Source organism: Somniosus microcephalus, unplaced genomic scaffold, assembly GCF_052327205.1.
Source record: "Somniosus microcephalus isolate GS21.2 unplaced genomic scaffold, FLI_Smic_1.0 unresolved_chr4, whole genome shotgun sequence".
NCBI lineage: Eukaryota > Metazoa > Chordata > Chondrichthyes > Squaliformes > Somniosidae > Somniosus > Somniosus microcephalus.
The window spans coordinates 44872053-44889063 of NW_028225182.1; the positions used below are offsets into that span (position 1 = coordinate 44872053).

Below are 17011 nucleotides of genomic sequence, written 5' to 3' on the forward strand. Positions count from 1 at the left end.
GTGCACATTTCAGTTGCAGCTCAAATCCTTTCGAAACTACCTTGTGAATTTAGTTGAGAGAACGAGGGGGGGAAAAAGAAGACACTAAACCGGCAATTTATTAGTTTCAGTTTGTGTCCAAAAGGATTTCGGAGTTTCTGTTGGCTGAAGTGGAAGAGAGAGAGAGAGACAAAAGTTTTGTTTCATTTTCGGACTGTTTTGAGAATGGGTTTGACGTTGTTCAAATCTGTTGAGGAAGAGCCTGTGAAGCAGGGGGTGCATCACTTTCAGGGGCTGGGGGTCCCCAGACCGGCCAATCTGGACCTCCTGCTGGATCTGCCCCCGGCACCGATGGAGGTGCGGATCCGCCACGGCTGGAGCAGCTGGGACCGCTCGCCCAACGTGCGTCCGGCGGCGGAGAGCGGAGGTGGACTGACAGCGCGCCGGTGGCCGACAGCACGGACTGCGTGCGGGGCAATGTGGGCTACCGGCGGGGGCTGCACATCTGGTGGCTGGGCTGGCCGCCCGGCCAGCGGGGCAGCCACGCCGCCGTGGGTGTGGGCACGGCCAGCGCCCGCCTCCACTGCCCCGGGTACCGGGTGCTGCTGGGCGACGAGTCGTGGGGCTGGGAGCTGGGCAGCAACCGGCTGCACCAGGCCGCCGCTACCCCGCCGGCGCGCCGCTGCCCGTGCCCGAGAACTTCCTGGCCGTGCTGGATTGCGACAAGGGCACGCTGAGCTTCCTGGTGGACGCGGAGTAGCTGGGAGTGGCCTTTGACGGGCTGAAGGGCAAGACTTTGTACCTCATGGTCAGCTGTATCTGGGGCAACACCAGCATCACCCTTACCTACTTCAACGGGCTGGACAGTAAGTGGGCAAGAACATGTACAACCCGAGGGGGGTTTCGGGTTTCCGCTCAGTGCCAGCTGTCGGAGGGGCAGTACTGAGGGAGCGCCGCACTGTCGGAAGGGCGGTAGAGTCATAGAGTTATACAGCACAGAAAGAGGCCCTTCGGCTCATTGTGTCTGCGCCGACCATCAATCCCTGTCCAGTCTAATCCCATTTTCCAGCATTTGGTCCATAGCCTTGTATGCAATGGCATTTCAAGTGCTCATCCAAATGCTTCTTGAATGTTATGAGGGTTCCTGCCTCTACCACCCTTTCAGGCAGTGAGTTCCAGATTCCAACTACCCTCTGGGTGAAAAAGTTCCTCCTCAAATCCCCTCCAAACCTCCTGCCCCTTACCTTGAATCTATGCCCCCTTGTTATTGACCCCCCTACTAAGGGGAAAAGTTCCTCTTTATCTACCCTATCTATGCCCCTTATCATTTTGTACACCTCAATCAGGTCCCCCCTCAGCCTTCTTTGCTCCAAGGAAAACAACCCCAGCCTGTTTAGTCTTTCTTCATAGCTGAGGCGCTCCATCCCAGGTAACATCCTGGTGAATCTTCTCTGCACCCTCTCCAAAGCAATCACATCCTTCCTATAGTAAGGCGACCAGGACTGCACACAGTACTCCAGCTGTGGCCTCACCAGCGTTTTGTACAGCTCCATCATAACCTCCCTGCTCTTATATTCTATGCCTCGGCTAATGAAGGCAAGTATCCCATATGCCTTTTTAACCACCTTATCTGCCTGTTCCGCTGCCTTCAGGGGTCTATGTACATGTACACCAAGGTCCCTCTGACCCTCTGTACTTCCTAGGGTCCTACCACTCATTGTGTATTCCCTTGCCTTATTTGTCCGTCCAAAATGCATCACCTCGCACTTTTCAGGGTTAAATTCCATTTGCCACTTTTCCGACCATCTGACCAACCCGTTTATATCGTCCTGTAGCCTGAGGCTTTCCTCCTCGCAATTTACCACCCCACCAATTTTCGTGTCATCTGCAAACTTACTGATCATACCTTTTACATTCTCATCCAAATCATTTATGTAGATCACAAACAGCAAGGGTCCCAGCACCGATCCCTGAGGTACCCCACTGGACACAGGCTTCCAGTCACAAAAGCAACCTTCGACCATCACCCTCTGCCTCCTGCCACTCAGCCAGTTTAGGATCCAACGCGCCAAGGCACCCTGGATCCCATGGGCTCTTACCTTCTTGACCAGTCTCCTATGCGGGACTTTGTCAAAAGCTTTACTGAAATCCATGTAAACCACATCCACAGCAATTCCCTCATCCACACACCTAGTCACCCCCTCGAAAAATTCAATCAGATTGGTCAGACATGATTTACCCTTGACAAAGCCATGCTGACTATCCCCAGTTAATCCTTACCTCTCCAAGTGGAGACTAATTTTGTCCCTCAGAATTTTTTCCAATAATTTCCCTACCACAGATGTTAGGCTCACTGGCCTGTAATTCCCTGGTTTATCCCTGCTACCCTTCTTGAATAATGGTACTACGTTAGCTGTTCTCCAGTCCTCTGGTACATCCCCTGTGGCCAGAGAGGTTCTGAAAATTTGTGTCAGAGCCCCTGCAATCTCCTCCCTTGCCTCACACAACAGCCTGGGATACATCTCGTCCGGGCCTGGGGATTTATCCACTTTTTGGCCTGCTAAAACCGCTAGTACCTCCTCCCTCTCGATGCTAATATGTTCAAGTATGTCACAGTCCCCTTGCCCGATTTCTATGTCTACATCGTCTTTCTCCATAGTGAACACAGATGCAAAAAATTCATTTAAAACCCCGCCTACACCATCTGGCTCTACACACAGATTGCCACTTTGGTTCCTAATGGGCCCTACCCTTTCCCTGGTTATCCTCTTGCCCTTAATATACTTATAAAACATCTTAGGATTTTCCTTTATTTTGCTCGCCAGTGTTATTTCATGGCCCCTCCTCGCCGAGGGAGCGCTGCACTGTCGGAGGGACAGTGCTGAGGGAGCGCCGCACTGTCGGAGGGACAGTACTGAGGGAGCGCCGCACTGTCGGAGGGACAGTACTGAGGGAGCGCCGCACTGTCGGAGGGGCAGTACTGAGGGAGCGCCGCACTGTCGGAGGGGCAGTACTGAGGGAGCGCTGCACTGTCAGAGGGGTAGTACTGAGGGAGCGCCGCACTGTCGGAGGGGCAGTTCTGAGGGGGCGCCTCACTGTCGGAGGGGCAGTACTGAGGGAGCGCCGCACTGTCGGAGGGGCAGTACTGAGGGAGCGCCGCACTGTCGGAGGGGCGGTACTGAGGGAGCGCCGCACTGTCGGAGGGGCAGTACTGAGGGAGCGCCGCACTGTCGGAGGGGCAGTACTGAGGGAGCGCTGCACTGTCGGAGGTGCCGTCTTTCAGATAAGATATTAAACTGAGGCCCCGGCTGCCCTCTCAGGTGGACGTAAAAGATCCCACGGCCACTATTTCGAAGAAGAGTAGGGGAGTTCTCCCCGGTGTCCTGGTGCCAATATTTATCCCTCAATCAACTAAAAACAGATTAATCTGGGTCATTATCACCTTGCTGTTTGTGGGACCTTGCTGTGCGCAAAATGGCTGTCGCGTTTCCTACATTACAACAGTGGCTACACTTCAAAAAGTACTTCATTGGCTGTAAAGCGCTCTGGGACATCCTGAGGTTGCGAAAGGCGCTCTAGAAATGCAAGTCTTTCTTTCTTAGCCCTGAAAATCTTGCGTTCTCAAGTATACATCCAATTCCCCTTTGAAAGTTACTTCGGAAAGCAGGAAAAGATCATTAAGTCCAAGAAGCACATCCCAGTTTCATGGATGAACTCCACCATCTACTGAGTTCTCACTCTATCCCTCAATCCCTCCTCACTCCGGAACCATATCTGTTGAGCCCTTTGGCACTGACCACTTGTGTGGCCTTTTCCGCTATCGTCATCTCATAGTCATAGAGTTATACAGCACAGAAAGAGACCCTTCAGCCCATCGTGTCCACGCCGGCCATCAAGCCCTGTCTATTCTGATCCCACTTTCCAGCACTTGGTCCGTAGCCTTGTATGCTATGGCGTTTCAAGTGCTCATCTAAATGTTTCTTGAATGTTGTGAGGGTTCCTGCCTCTACCACCCTTTCAGGCAGTGAGTTCCAGATTCCAACCACCCTCTGGGTGAAAAAGTTTTTCCTCAAAGCCCCTCTAAACCTCCTGCCCCTTACCTTGAAACTATGCCCCCTGGTTATTGACCCCTCTACTAAGGGGAAAAGTTCCTTTCTATCTACCCTAACTATGCCCCTCATAATTTTGTACACCTCAATCAGGCCACCCCTCAGCCTTCTCTGCTCTAAGGAAAACAAGCCCAGCCTGTTCAGTCTCTCTTCATAGCTGAAGCGCTCCAGCCCAGGTAACATCCTGGTGAATCTCCTCTGCACCCTCTCCAATGCAATCACATCCTTCCTATAGTGTGGCGACCAGAACTGCACACATTATTCCAGCTGTGGCCTAACTAGCGTTTTGTACAGCTCCATCATAACCTCCCTGCTCTTATATTCTATGCCTCGGGTAATGAAGGCAAGTATCCCATATGCCTTTTTAACCACCTTATCTACCTGTCCTGCTGCCTTCAGGGACCTATGTGCATGCACACCAAGGTCCCTCTGATCCTCTGTCCTTCCTAGGGTCCTACCATTCATTGTGTATTCCCTTGCCTTGGTAGTCCTTCCAAAATGCATCACCTCACACTTTTCAAGGTTAAATTCCATTTGTTACTGTTCTGCCCATCTAACCAACCCGTCTATATCGTCCTGTAGCCTGAGGCTTCCCTCCTCGCTATTTACCACACCACCAATTTTTGTGTCATCTGTGAACTTACTGATCGTACCTCCTACATTCATATCGGCCCAGAAATTCGGGTCTCCACAGGTGAGTACGCACGGGGTACTCACCCGTAGGCCCAATGGAAGTGCCGGTTTCGTGCATGCACTGCGCATGCGCGGGAAACCGGAACTTCCGTTCCCTTGAAAGAAGGGGTTAAGAGGTGGAACGCGTACGCCGGAGAGGCAGCGCGTGCGCATCGAACTTACGTTTTTTTCCAGGTTTTCCCGGGAGGCTAAGTATCCAGGAGTTACACATATAAAAAGCAGGCACAAGGCCTGCTTTTAACAAGGTAAGTGGTGAATTAATTAAAATTAAAGCATTTTTTCCACAGGTTTATTATTTTTAAATACTTTAAAGAAAGGTAAGTTTATTTTTAGCCCCGTTAGAAAATGTAATTAATTTTTTCAAAAATTTAAATTATTGTTTAAAATAGTTATTTTATATAATTTATAGTTATTTTAAAAATGTGATGTTCTTTTCTTAATTTATTTGAAGTTTTAGTGATGTTTTGGGGCTTATAGTATTTATAGGTTTGACAGGTCTTCATTTCAAACTTATGAATGAAACATTCCCTGCTACCATTGGCTCTCCATGGCCCACGTGATCCCAGGGGACGCATCAAACTAACTGCGCCCCTGGGATACGCAAGCACTGCGCGCCGGCAGTTGGAGGAGGCCCCGGATCAGAATACCACGCGGGCCCACAGCTCAACGGCCGGCGCGCTAGGTAAGTGCAGGTCGGAGGCTTGCACCCGCGGGAAGCCCCCGACCCGAATTTCTGGGCCATCTAAATCATTAATGTACACTACAAACAGCAAAGGGCCCAGCACCGATCCCTGCGGTACGCCACTGGACACAGCGCGCCAGTCACAAAAACAACCTTCAAACATCACCCTCTGCCTCCTGACACTAAGCCAATTTTGGATCCAATGTGCCAAATTGCCCGGGATCCCATGGGCTCTTACCTTCTTGACCAGTCTCCCATGTGGGACTTTGTCAAAAGCCTTACTGAAGTCCATGTAGACAACATGAACTGCACTACCCTCATCCACACACCTCGTCACCCCCTCGAAAAATTCAATCAAATTGGTTAGACATGATCTCCCCCTGACAAAGCCATGCTGACTATCCCTGATTAATCCTTGCCTCTCCAAACGGAGGCTAATTCTGTCCCTCAGAATTTTTTCCAATAATTTCACTACCACTGATGTTAGGCTCACTGGCCTGTAATTCCCTGGTTTATCCCTACTACCCTTCTTGAACAATGGTACTATGTTAGTTGTTCTCCAGTCCTCTGGCACCTCCCCTGTGGCCAGAGAGGTTCTGAAAATTTGTGTCAGAGCCCCTGCAATCCCCTCCATTGCCTCACACGGCAGCCTGGGATACATCTCGTCAGGGCTTGGGGATTTATCCACTTTTAAGCGCACTAAAAACGCAAGTACCTCCTCCCTCTCAATACTAATTTGTTCAAGTGTATCACAATCCCCCTGCCTGATTTCTATGCCTACATCGTCCTTCTCCATAGTGAACACAGATGCAAAATATTCATTTAAAACCTCACCTACATCTTCCGGGTCTACACACAGATTGCCACTTTGGTCCCTAATGGGCCCAACTCTCCCTGGTTATCCTCTTGCCCTTAATATACTTATAAAACACCATGGGATTTTCCTTTATTTTGCCCACCAGTGTTTTTTCATGCCCCCTCCTCGCTCTCCTAATTTATTTTTTAAGTACCCCCGCACTTTCTATACTCCTCTCGGGTTTCCACTGTTTTTAGTCCTTTGTATCTGCCAAAAGCCTCCCTTTTTTTCCAAATCCATTCTTGTATATCCCTTGACATCCAGGGTTCCCTGGACTTGTTGATCCCACCCTTGACCTTTACGGGAACATGTTGCCATTGTATTCTTTCTATTTCCTTTCTGAAAGACTCCCACTGCTCTGATGTGGATTTTCCTACAAGTAGCTGATCCCAGTCCACTTTGGCCAGATCCTGCCTTACCATTTTAAAATCTGCCTTCCCCCAATTTAGAACCTTTATTTCCGGTCCATCTTTGTCCTTTTCCATGACTACCTTAAATCTCACTGAATTATGGTCACTGTCACCAAAATACTCTCCGACTGACACTTCTACCACTTGCCCGGCTACATTCCTAGAATTAGGTCCAGTGCCGCCCCCTCTCTTGTAGGACTTTCTACATGCTGGCTCATAAAGCTCTCCTGGATGCACTTTAAGAATTCCACACCCTCTAAGCCTTTCACACTCTGACTATGCCAGTTAATATTGGGGAAGTTGAAATCCCCTACTATTATTACCCTATTATTTCTACACTTCTCTGAGATTTGCCTATATATCTGTTCCTCTATCTACCCCTGACTGTTTGGGGGCCGATAGTACACTCCCAGCAAAGTGCTTGCCCCCTTTTTGTTTTTAAGTTCTACCCATACGGCATCTACTACTCAACTGTGCTGTGAATCAGTGCTATCCACTCCCTTCGCAATCTCGAAGGCTTCTATTCGGTCTATGCTTTCCAAAGGAAAACTAACCCAACTTCCATGAACTTTACTGAGGAATATCGTACTCAGCCATGAAGCCTAGAAGCTATTTAACAGGTAGGCTTGAAGTGAATAGTGAAGGGAGTGAAGATCCTGTGTTAAGCCAGAACGAGACATGCAAAAGAATCACAAGGTCTATGGGCCGAAAAGTCATGATTCTTCCGCAGCCCATGTAAACTCTACCACATCACGGACACTAACCACCCATTAAATTTCCTTCCACAGCCCAGGTACACTCTACCCGATCATGGACTCTACCCAGCCATTCAATCTCCTCCCACAGCCCAGGTACACTCTCCCCTATCATGGATTCTCCCCACACATTCAATCTCTTCCATAGCCCATGTACACTCTACCCGATCACGGACTCTAACCACCCATTCAATCTCCTCCCACAGCCCAGGTACACTCTCCCCTATCATGGACTGTAACCACCCATTTAATCTCCTCCCACAGCCCATGTACACTCTCCCCTATCATGGATTCTCCCCACCCATTCAATCTCCTTCCATAGCCCATGCACACTCTCCCCGATCATGGACTTTCCACACACATTCAATCTCTTCCATAGCCCATGTACACTCTCCCCTATCATGGACTCTACCCAGCCATTCAATCTCCTCCCACAGCCCATGTACACTCTCCCCTAACATGGACTCTACCCACCCATTTAATCTCCTCTCACAGCCCAGGTACACTCTCCCCTATCATGGACTCTACCCATCCATTCAATCTCCTTCCACAGCCCAGGTACACTCTGCCCTATCATGGACTCTCCCAACCCATTTAATCTCCTCCCACAGCCCATGTACACTCTCCCCTATCATGGACTCTCCCCACACATTCAATCTCTTCCATAGCCCATGTACACTCTCCCCTATCATGGACTCTACCCAGCCATTCAATCTCCTTCCACAGCCCCAGGTACACTCTGCCCTATCATGGACTCTCCGCACCCATTTAATCTCCTTCCATAGCCCAGGTACACTCTCCCCTATCATGGACTCTCCCCACACATTCACTCTCCTTCCACAGCCCATGTACACTCTCCCCTATCATGGACTCTCCCCACCCATTCAATCCCCTCCCACAGCCCATGTACACTCTGCCCTATGATGGACTCTACCCACCCATTCAATCTCCTCCCACAGCCCATGTACAATCTCCCCTGACATGGACTCTACCCACCCATTCAATCTCCTCTCACAGCTCATGTACACTCTCCCCTATCATGGACTCTCCGCACCCATTTAATCTCCTTCCATAGCCCAGGTACACTCTCCCCTATCATGGACTCTCCCCACCCATTCAATTTCCTCCCACTGCCCATGTACACCCTCCCCTATCATGGACTCTACACACTCATTTAATCTCCTTCCATAGCCCATGTACACTCTCCCCTATCATGGACTCTACCCACCCATTCAATTTCCTCCCACAGCCCATGTACACCCTCCCCTATCATGGACTCTACTCACTCATTTAATCGCGGAGGCCTCCTGGCAACGTTCGGGCACCGGGGTGGGACCAGCGCTCGGGAACCTTCCCGGCCAACGAATTAGATTAGCAGATTGTGCAACGAGACTTAAATTTAAACACAACGAAGGTGGAGGAGGTGGAAGTGCAGAATGGGGGATATGGAGCGGAGTGTGTAATGGAGCAAAAAGCTCAGAGTAGTACTGTCCATAGTATGTCATAGACTGTATAAAACACTGGCCAGGCCACAGCTAGAATACTTCGTACAATTCTGGCCACCACATTACAGGAAATGTGTGATTGCACTAGAGAGGGTACAGAGGAGATTTACGAGGATGTTGCCTGGGCTGGGGAATTTTGGCGATGAGGAAAGTTTGGATAGGCTGGGGTTGTTTCCTTTGGAACAGAGGAGGCTGAGAGGAGACTTAACTGAGGTGTATCAGCACTGGAGAGGGTGCAGAGAAGATTTACAAGGATGATACCAGAAATGCGAGCGCATACATATCAGGAAAGGATGAACAGGCTGGGTCTCTTTTCTCTGAGGGGTGACCTAATTGAGGTCTTTAAAATAATGAAAGGTTTTGATTGAGTGGATACAGAGAGAATGTTTCCACTTGTGGGGAAGAGTAAAACTAGAGGCCATCAATATAAGAGTCACCAAGAAATCCAATAGGGAATTCAGAAGAAACTTCTTTACCCAGAGAGTGGTGAGAATGTGGAACTCGCTACCACAGGGAGTGGTTGAAGCAAATAGTATCGATGCATTTAAGGGGAGGCTAGACAAGCATGTGAGGGAGAAGGGAATAGAGGGTTATGCTGATAGATTTAGATGAGGAAAGACGGGAGGAGGCTCGAGTGGAGCATAAACGCCGGCACTGACTGGTTGGGCCGAATGGCCTGTTTCTGTGCCGTATATCCTATGTAATCTTAAGTATAAAATTATGAGGGGCCTAGATAGAGTGGACAGGAAGGACCTATTTCCCTTAGCAATGAGGTCAGTAAACAGGGGGCATAGATTTGAAGTAATTGGTAGAAGGATTAGAGGGGATTTGAGGGGAAATCTTTTCACCCAGAGGGTGGTAGGGGTCTGGAACTCACTGCCTGAAAGGGTGGTAGAGGCAGAAACATTCATCACATTTAAAAAGCACTTGGATGTGCACTTGAAGTGCCGTAACCTGCAGGGCTACGGACCAAGAGCTGGAAAGTGGAATTAGGCTGGATCGCTCTTTGTCGGCTGGCACATACACGATGGGCCAAATGGCCTCATTCTATGCCGTAATTTTCTAGGATTAGAAACATAGAAGATAGGAGCAGGAGTAGGCCATTCGGCCCCTCGAGCCTGTTCCGCCATTTAATGAGATCATGGCTGATCATCCAAATTCAGTACCCTGTCCCTGCTTTCTCCCCATATCCCTTGATCCCTTTAGCCTTGAGAAATATATCTAACTCCTTCTTGAATATATTTAATGAATTGGCCTCAACTGCCTTCTGTGGTAGAGAATTCCACAGGTTCACCACTCTCTGGGTGAAGAAATTCCTCCTCCTTTCTGTCCTAAATGGATTACCCCTTATCCTTAGAATGTGACCCCTGGTTCTGGACTCCCCTGCCATCGGGAACATCCTTCCTGCATCCAGTCTGCCTAGTCCTGTTAGAATTTTATAAGTTTCAATGAGATCCCCTCTCATTCTTCTAAACTCTAGTGAATATAAGCCTAATCGACCCAATCTCTCCTCATACGTCATTCCTGCCATCCCAGGTATCAGTCTGGTGAATCTTCGCTGCACTCTCTCCATGGCAAGAACATCCTTCCTCAGATAAGGCGACCAAAGCTGCACACAATACTCAAGGTGTGGTCTCACCAAGGCCCTGTACAACTGCAGCAGGACATCCTTGCTCCTGTACTCAAATCCTCTCGCTATGAAGGCCAACATTACAATTTGCCTTCTTAACCACCTGCTGCACTTGCATGCTTACCTTCAGCGACTGGTGCACAAGGACACCCAGGTCTCATTGCACTTCCCCTTTTACCAATCTGTTGCCGTTCAGATAATAATCTGTGTTCCTGTTTCTGCCACTGAAGTGGATAACCTCTCATTTATCCACATTATACTGCATTTGCCATGCATCTGCCCAATCACCCAACCTGTCCAAATCACACTGGAGTTTCTCTGCATCCTCCTCACAGCACACACGCCCACCCAGCTTTGTGTCATCTGCATACTTGGAGATATTACATCTAGTTCCAACGTGTAGATCATTAATATATATTGTGAATAGCTGGGGTCCTAGCACCGATCCCTGCGGTACCCCACTAGTCACTGCCTGCCACTCGGAAAAAGACCCATTTATTCCAACTCTTTGCTCCCTGTCTGCCAACCAGTTCTCTATCCAAGACAGTACCTTACCCCCAATCCCATGTGCTTTAACTTTGCATGCTAATCTCTTATGTGGGACCTTATCGAAGGCCTTCTGAAAGTCCAAATACACCACATCCACTGGTTCTCCCTTGTCTATTCTACCATTTACATCCTCAAAAAATTCCAGTAGATTAGTCAAGCATGATTTACCTTTTGTAAATCCATGTTGACTTTGTCCGATCCTGTCACTGTTTTCCAAGTGCTCTGCTATTACATCTTTTATAATGGACTCTAGCATTTTCCCCACTACCAATGTCAGGCTTACCGGCCTATAATTCCCCGATTTCTCTCAGATTTGCTGCTTTTTCTGGCCAAATTACATGTCCTCTCCTTGGATCTTATGCTAGCCCTAATTTCCCTTGTTAGCCACGGTTGAGTCACCATTTTGTTTTGTTTTTATGCCAAACTAGGATGAACAAATTCTGTAGTTCATCCATGCGGTCTTTGACTGTTTGCCATTGCCTATCCACCATCAACCCTTTGAGTGACATTCCCCAATCAATCCTACCCAACTCGCACCTCAGACCATCATAGTTTTCTTTATTTAAATTCAGGACCCTAGTCTCTGAGTCAACTACTTCATTCTCCATCTTAATGAAGAATTCGATCATATTATGATCGCTCCGACCCAAGGGTCCTCTTACATCAAGATTGCTAATGAATCCTTTCTCGTTACATAATACCCAGTCTAAGATGGCCTGATCTCTGGTTGGTTCCTCGACACATTGGTCCAGGAAACCATCCCGTAAACACTCCAGGAATTCCTCCTCCACAGTATTGTTACTAATTTGGTTAGCCCAATCTATATGTAGATTAAAGTCACCCATGATGACTACTGTGCCCTTATTGCACGCTTCTCTAATTTCCCTTTTAATGCCATCCCCAACCTCCGCATTACTGTTTGGAGGTCTATATACCACTCCCACTAATGTTTTCTGCCCCATGGTATTTCTCAGTTCTACCCATACAGATTCCACATCATCAGAGCAAATATCCTTCCTTACAATTGTGTTAATCCCCTCTTTAACCAGTAATGCTACCCCACCTCCCTTTCCTTTTTGCCTATCTTTCCTGAATATTGAATACCACTGGATGTTGAGTTCCCAGCCTTGGCCACCCTGGAGCCATGTTTCGGTAATCCCAATCAAATCATATTCGTTTACCTCGATTTGCGCAGCTAAATCATCCACCTTATTACGAAGCGGGAAGGAGCGGGGGGGGGACCTAGGGGAGAGGGGTAGATGGAGGGTGGGAGGGGGAGAAGGGTAGATGGACGTGGTGAGGGGGAGATGGAGGGGGAGACGGGCAGCAGAGGGGGTTACAGAGGGGGGAGGGGAGAAGGAGGGGGAGAGTTGTAGACGGAGAGGGAGATGGAGGGAGGAGGGGGAGACGGAGTGAGGAGGGGAAGACGGAGTGGGCAGGGGAGATGGAGGGGGAGTGGGAGGGGAGACGGAGGGGGAGTGGGAGGGGAGACGGAGGGGGAGGGGAAGATGGAGGGGGGACGGAGCGGGAGGTGAGATGGAGGGGGAGCGGAGACGGATGGGGAGAGTTGTAGATGGAGGGGGCGAGGGAGTGAGGAGGGGAAACCGAGGGGGGAGGGGAAGACGGAGGGGGAGGGGGAGGGGTAGATGGAGGGGGTGTGACGGAGCGGGGAGGGGGAAGGGGAGAAGGACCAGGTGAGGGGAAGATGGAGGGGGTAGCTGAGTCGGGGAGGGGGAGACGGGGGGGGAAACAGAGTGGGAGGTGAGATGGAGGGGGAGGGGAGGGGAGGCTGAGGGGGCGGGGAGATGGAGGGGGAGGGGGAGACAGGGGAAGGGGGAGATGGAGGGGGAGTGGTGTGGAGAGACGGAGGGGGGAGGGGGAGTGGGGTGGGGAGGGGGTAGGGGGAGACGGAGGGGAAGGGGAGACATGGGGGAGATGGAGGGGGTTGGGGAGACGGAGGGGGAGATGGAGGTGGTGGGGGAGACTGAGGGGGGAGGGGGAGGGGAGAAGGAAGGGGGAGGGGGAGACGGAGGGGGAGGAGGAGACGGAGGGGGAGGGAGAGTCGGAGGGGGAGACCGAGGGGGAGGGGGAGACGGAGTGGCGTGGGGAGACGTGGGGGAGACGGAGGGGGGTGGGGGAGATGGAGGGGGAGACAACAGGTAGAGGGGGCCATGGAGACGGACAGGGTGAGGGGAGATGGAGGGGGGGTGGGAAGCTGGAGGGGGGAGGGGGAGACGGAGCGGGAGAGGAATGAGATGGAGGGGGGAGATGGAGGGGGAGGGAAGGGGTAGATGGAGTGAGGAGGGGAGACAGAGGGGGAGGGGTAGATGGAGGGGGAGAGGAAGGCGGAGGGGGAGGGGGGATAGAGTTTGTGGGGGAGGGGAGACGGAGGGGGAGGGGAGATAGAGGTAGGGGAGATGGGGGGAGGGGGAGACGGGGGAGACGGAGGGGGAGGGGAGACGGAGGGGGAGGGGAGACGGAGGGGGAGGGGAGACGGAGGGGGAGGGGAGACGGAGGGGGAGGGGAGACGGGGGGAGGGGAGACGGAGGGGGAGGGGAGACGGAGGGGGGAGGGGAGACGGAGGGGGGAGGGGGAGACGGAGTGGGAGGGGAGACGGAGACGGAGGGGAGACGGAGTGGGGAGGGGAGAGGGAGTGGGGAGGGGAGACGGAGGGGGAGGGGTGGGGGAGTGGGGAGGGGTGGGGGAGTGGGGAGGGGAGACGGAGGGCGTGAGTTAAAGCAGAACGCCGAGGCAACATTTTCTGCCTCTTCACTGACCTGGTGTGAAGGGTTCAGACTCCCATCAGCTGAAGAGGGGCAGGAGCAGCAGGCCAGCGAGCAGGAGCATGCTGGGCACAGTCGTAGCTTCAGCACCGTCTGTGCAACGGGAAACAAACCAAACGGATCGTTAGATTCTGTCTCACCCCCTTTCCCCCCCTCCCCCCCAACCCCTGCTAAGTATAGACTCCCACCTCCGACAGCCTGCGACTCCCCAGGCACGTCTTGTCCCTTGTCCTCCAGACTATTGACACCCAAAGGGAGGAGGGGGCAACAGAGGGGAACGAGGGTGTGAAGCGGGGGGAGGCAACAGGAGGACGTAATAGGGTGGTGAAGGAGGGGGAAGTGGTTTGAGGAAGGGAAGGAGAGATGGAGGGAGAAAGAGAGGAGAGGGAGGGAGAGAGGAGAGGGAGAGAGATGGAGAGATAGAGGAGTGGGAGAGAGGAGAGATTGAGAGAGAGATGGAGCGAGAAGGAGAGAGAGGGAGAGAGAGAGAGGGAGAGGGGAAGAAAGAGAGTGAGAGGGAAAGGGGGAGAGAGAGGGGGGAGAGAGGGAGAGGGGTAGAGAGAGGAGAGAGAGGGGGAGAGAGAGGAGACAGGGAGAGGGAGAGAGAGGAGACAGGGAGAGGGAGAGGGGTAGAGAGAGGGAGGGAGAGGGAGAGAGGAAGAAAGAGAGAGAGGGGGAAAAGGGAGAGAGAGAGCGAGGGAGAGAGAGGAGACAGGGAGAGGGAGAGGGGTAGAGAGGAGAGAGAGGGGGAGAGAGGAGAGAGAGAGACAGGGAGAGGGGTAGAGAGAGGAGAGAGAGGGGGAGAGAGGGGGCGAGGGAGTGAGGGAGGGAGAGAGGAGATCGGGAGAGGGGGAGAGAGAGGAGGGAGAGGGGAAGAGAGGGAGAGAGAGGGGGCGAGAGAGTGAGGGAGGGAGAGAGGAGATCGGGAGAGAGGAGACAGGGAGAGGGGTAGAGAGAGGAGAGGGAGAGGGGAAGAGAGGGAGAGAGAGGGGGCGAGGGAGTGAGGGAGGGAGAGAGGAGATCGGGAGAGGGGGAGAGAGAGGGAGAGAGGAGGCAGGGAGAGGGAGAGGGGTAGAGAGAGGAGAGGGAGGGAGGGAGAGAGGAGATCGGGAGAGAGGGGGAGAGTGTAGAAAGTATATACAGATCCTTAATTTTTAATATTTCTTGAAATGCTTTGCCAAGCAAAAAGGTTTAACGAAGTGAAATAAAGTTGGTGACTGTAACAAGCAGTCTTTCACTGATAAGGCAGGAACCATGGTTTTGACTGCAGGGGGTCGTCATAGACAGCAGAGATAAACAAACCCCTTCAATTTTGCAGACATCATGGGCAGGATTTTCATTGGGCCGTGGAGGCGGGATTGGAGGTGTGTTAAAATCTCGAAATTGGGGGGCATGAACCCAACCCGCCTCCATGCCAGTTTCAAAGGAGGCGGGTAGCCGCCCCGCACTGGAACTCCCCTCCCCGAGGCGGGAAGGGGATTAGTGCCAATTAACTGCCTGTTAACAAGTAGTTAACAGGCAGTTTATAGCCTAATCCCTATTTTCATAGCTGAAGTGTGGGATTCCCGACGGCTCCAAACCACGCCAAGTTAGCGAGGCGAACCGTCGGGCTGAAGGGCTCGGAGGGTTCGAGATGTTGGTGTTCAGGTGAGTGATGGGTGCATGAGTGCAGAGGTAAGTGTGTTTGTTGTGTGTAAAGTGTTTAAAGAAGTTTAACTTACCTTTACAGCCTTCCTTCCTTCAGGTCTCAGGAGTCCCTCATCTCACCGGCACAGAAAGCAGAATGGCCGCGAGCTGTCAAAAATTGCAGCATTCAGCTTTCTGTTCCGGGTAGATTTCTAAATCAGCCTGAGAGCAAGGAATTAACTTAGTTTACAGATTGTCAGTGTTTGACAGCTTCACAGAGCTGTCGAACGCTGATATTTCATCTGTCAAAAGCTCTTGACAGATGAAATGTTAATCTGTGGCGTCACCTGTTGCCGGGTGGCCCTTAATTGGCCTGCTGAGCCCGCTGGGTGGGCTCAACAAGGTCGATCAAGTTAAAATCGCGTGGGTTGGCTAGAACTCGATGGAGGCGGGACTATCTCCTACCCGACTCCTCAATGAAAATCCAGCCCCATGTCTCTGATGACTTTTCGGAGGTTAAAGGGGAGAAGTCAACCCTTTGAAGTTTTGAAATGCAGAATACGACGGAACCCATGAACCGCAACCAAGCGGTTTTCTGCCACCTTTGTAAACTTTAGGAGTGAATGAACACTAATGGAGAGCCACACAGGCTGTGTGAGTGTGAACGTTTGACAGCTCAAACAGCTCGGACCAACATTACTGCAAAAGGCAAGGGAAGCTGGCTAAAGAATATCAGGCTGCAGTCGGAAGGAGGGGCCTGGCCGGTCATCTCGCCTCGGAGGATCAGGCTGCAGTCAGAGGAAGGGGGGGCCTGGCCAGTCATCTCACCTCGGAGGATCAGGCTGCAGTCGGAAGGAGGGGCCTGGCCAGTCATCTCACCTCGGAGGATCAGGCTGCAGTCGGAAGGAGGGGCCTGGCCGGTCATCTCACCTCGGAGGATCAGGCTGCAGTCGGAAGGAGGGGCCTGGCCAGTCATCTCACCTCGGAGGATCAGGCTGCAGTCAGAGGAAGGGGGGGCCAGGCCTGTCTTTTACAAGGACCTACAATCAACACTGGACTGATCATCGGCGGGCGGTTGTATGGATGATTTCCTGTAATATTATTGGTGAACAGCTCGAATAGTGGTTGGGGTTTTGAATCTGCCTTAGGAACAATAAAAAGTGAAAAACAGAACCCGTGTGTCTGGTGTAATTTCTCATAAGACTCAAGTCCGAACTCTATAACCTGTTGGACGGGGCGAGGGGTAATTCCGCACGTCCTACAAGAGAGAGAGGAGAGAGAGGGAGAGGAGAGAGGGAGAGAGAGAGAGGGGGAGAGAGAGGGGGGAGAGAGAGAGGGGGAGGAGGGAGAGGGAGAGAGAGGGGGAGAGAGGAGAGGGGGAGGAGAGAGGAGAGAGGGAGAAGAGAGGAGAGAATGAGAGAGGGAGGAGGAGAG

At 51.7% G+C, this 17011-nt stretch overlaps 1 long non-coding RNA gene and 1 pseudogene across 1 annotated transcript in view; one reads left to right on the top strand and one right to left on the bottom strand.

Annotated features, from left to right (window-relative positions):
• Positions 1-16574, bottom strand: part of LOC147090665 (uncharacterized) — a 34688-nt gene extending 18114 nt beyond the window's left edge. The window contains exons 1-2 of the long non-coding RNA XR_015075293.1: positions 16406-16574; positions 13946-14044 (exon numbers count right to left, since the gene is read on the bottom strand). This is a non-coding gene — a long non-coding RNA (uncharacterized LOC147090665). The remainder of the gene's footprint in view (positions 1-13945; positions 14045-16405) is intronic.
• LOC147090666 (SPRY domain-containing SOCS box protein 1 pseudogene) lies at positions 205-3709 on the top strand (annotated as a pseudogene).
• Positions 16575-17011: the final 437 nt, after the last annotated feature.